We start from the raw sequence: 3,415 nt of genomic DNA on the forward strand, positions 1-3,415 counted from the left end.
AGCCGAAACATCAACATGTGAAAGTCGTAGAATTTTGCAATCAAACTGTGGCTAGTACTGTGATGTTACTAGTAACCTTTTCTTACGTCATATGGCCAAGAGAGCATTTGAAGGCGAAACTTCTGCATGGGGAAGCTGCATCATGAACAAAAGTTTATATCGAGTATTATGTTGACGTTAGTAGGCCCTGGCCGAAAGCGCAGCATGTGAAAGGTATAGATAAAAGTTATCGTTGCAGTCAGTACTGTGTAGTTACTAGTAGCTGGATTTAAGCTCGAAGTGAGACACTGTTGGTGAAACTTCATCATGAGAACGTCACAAGCTGATCACGCTCTATGATATGACTAGTATTATGTTGCTTATAGTAGGCTAAGCGCAAGCCGAAACATCAACATGTGAAAGTCGTAGAATTTTGCGATCAAATTGTGGCTAGTACTGTGATGTTACTAGTAACCTTGTGTTACGTCATATGGCCAAGAGAGCATTTGAAGGCGAAACTTCTGCATGGGGAAGCTGCATCATGAACAAAAGTTTATATCGAGTATTATGTTGACGTTAGTAGGCCCTGGCCGAAAGCGCAGCATGTGAAAGGTATAGATAAAAGTTAGCGTTGCAGTCAGTACTGTGTAGTTACTAGTAGCTGGATTTAAGCTCGAAATGAGACACTGTTGGTGAAACTTCATCATGAGAACGTCACAAGCTGATCACGCTCTATGATATGACTAGTATTATGTTGCTTCTAGTAGGCTAAGCGCAAGCCGAAACATCAACATGTGAAAGTCGTAGAATTTTGCAATCAAACTGTGGCTAGTACTGTGATGTTACTAGTAACCTTTTCTTACGTCATATGGCCAAGAGAGCATTTGAAGGCGAAACTTCTGCATGGGGAAGCTGCATCATGAACAAAAGTTTATATCGAGTATTATGTTGACGTTAGTAGGCCCTGGCCGAAAGCGCAGCATGTGAAAGGTATAGATAAAAGTTATCGTTGCAGTCAGTACTGTGTAGTTACTAGTAGCTGGATTTAAGCTCGAAGTGAGACACTGTTGGTGAAACTTCATCATGAGAACGTCACAAGCTGATCACGCTCTATGATATGACTAGTATTATGTTGCTTATAGTAGGCTAAGCGCAAGCCGAAACATCAACATGTGAAAGTCGTAGAATTTTGCGATCAAACTGTGGCTAGTACTTTGATGATGCTTGTAGCCAACCGAATTGGTTGAAAAGCCCAATAAGTAAGCTAACTTGGGAGAGCTTGTTGGAAACCAAATGCTACTAGATTGGTCCAAATACATCCTTCAACAGGGGATCACTTGGCTCGCTTTACGAAGAGGAGCACAGCTATATGTGTTAATTCGGTATGAATCGCAAGATTTGTTTACCGACCTCTCTAACGCAAAAGGCGGTCTCGGCTTCGGCTGTTGACTGCGTCCGATTCAGGGTTATATAACTCTCGATTGAACACATTGATGTTCTATTGTTGGTGCTTCCAATAAAATTGGAACACTTAAAGCAGAACCGATTCAAATAATAGCATTCTGATCAATGATTGCATTCCTTGATCAAGAACTGCTGGAGTCATTGTGATGGCGAATTTTCTTCATAAGAAAATTGCAAAGAGACGGAACTTAATGAGACTAGTATTATGTTGTTTCTAGTAAGCGGAAGCTGAAACAGCAACATGTGAAAATCAAGTTTTGTTCAATGATCTCGAGGCGATAAGTACTATGAAGCAACTAGTAGCCTAAGCATGACTCAGATTTGAGACAGTCAAAAAGACTGGCGAAACTTCTTCACATGAAAGTTACATAGAGAACTACAAATGTATACAGCGAGTATTATGTTGTTTCTAGTAGGCGAAAGCTGAAACATCAACATGTGAAAGTTGTCTGCAAACTGTAGAACGATATGTGATTAGTACTGTGCTGTTACTAGTAGCCAGTCTGACTGTAGAAGCCAAGACAAAGGGAAACTAATGCATCTGAAAAGGACAAGTTATGGAAAGGTATGCACGATAAGTATTATGTTGTTTCTAGTAAGCGGCAGCTGAAACATCAACATGTGAACGTCGTTGTGTACAGTAACCTAGAACTATATAGTCCTTAGTAACGTGCATTTACTAGTACCTGTAATTGGTATTCAGACTCAGGCAGTTTGGAATAGTTTGGCAAAGATGCACCAGAGAAAACTGGGATTTGATACAGAAATTGTTGAATACAAGTATTATGCTGCTTCTAGTAGGTTGAATCCGAAACATCAGCATGTGAAAATTGAAAACATTTCTGGTTCGAATTGTCACAAGTATTTGGTGATCTGAGTAGCCAAACTCACTACAACGCCAATTGAAGGCAAAAATTCTCAACGGGAAAAGCTATTCTCATTGAATGAGCTAACAAGACGAGTATTATGTTGCTTCTAGTAGGCGAAAGCCAAAACATCAACATGTGAAAGTCTTGCTGAACAAATTTAATGTTGTTGAGCTCAGTACCGTGTGAATTAGTAGCCATAATTGGCGAGCGAAAATTGAACTGGCGAAACTTCGTCTTTGGAAAATTGCAGATGCCGAGCACTTATTTTGCAACGAGTATTATGTTGACTGTAGTAAGCGAAAGCCGAAACAGCAACATGTGAAAGCTGTTGAAATTTGTGGTCATTTTGCAATAAGTACAAGGAGTGTAACTAGTAGCCAGGTCAAAATTTGGGATAAGAATGAGCAAAAAATTCTGCATGAGAACAGTTGAAATTATGAAACTAAATTACAAAGACTAGTATTATGTTGTTTCGAGTACGCGAAAGCGGAAACATCAACATGTGAACGTTTGTAACGAAGTTTCGTTAATTTTCAGCCTAGTACTGAGCAAGAACGAGTAGCCTCATCTCCAATCCCACGCAAAATGTAGTGAAATATGTGAGTGAACCTTATTCACGGTGAGGGTTTCCCGAGGTCTGTATTGCAGCGAGTATTATGTTGCTTCTAGTAAGCGAAAGCTGAAACAACAACATTTGAAAGTTGGAATTAATGACTGAATGGAAACTTCGACCTGTGTTTGATAGTAGTAGCGAACAAAACTGCTGAATCGGTTTCTGTCTCATATTGGTCAGTGAACCAATTAAGAGACAATCAACTACATAACCTGAATTGGGCGAGAGAACCCCCTTAACTTAAGCATATCAGTAAGGGGAGGAAAAGAAATCAACTGAGAATCCCTTAGTAATGGCGAATGAACAGGGAAAAGCTCATCGGGAAGAGAAATGGCAACATTTCTCGGTGTCCGGTATGGTTTGATGCTAGACTGGTGAATTTGTCCTGATGTCTACTGGAAAGTAGCATCAAAGAAGGTGAAAATCCTGTAAAGGTCATTTTCGATACCAGTCATAATGGCTCATTCCTATGAGTAGAGTTGTTTGAAAG

The 3,415-nt window shown here is 39.9% G+C and overlaps 1 pseudogene; it reads left to right on the top strand.

Annotated features, from left to right (window-relative positions):
• The first annotated feature begins 1,296 nt into the window (after positions 1 to 1,296).
• Positions 1,297 to 1,448, top strand: LOC142356736 (5.8S ribosomal RNA; annotated as a pseudogene).
• Positions 1,449 to 3,415: the final 1,967 nt, after the last annotated feature.

Source organism: Convolutriloba macropyga, unplaced genomic scaffold (assembly GCF_964194025.1).
Source record: "Convolutriloba macropyga unplaced genomic scaffold, txConMacr16.3 SCAFFOLD_2674, whole genome shotgun sequence".
NCBI classification, from domain to species: Eukaryota; Metazoa; Xenacoelomorpha; order Acoela; family Convolutidae; genus Convolutriloba; species Convolutriloba macropyga.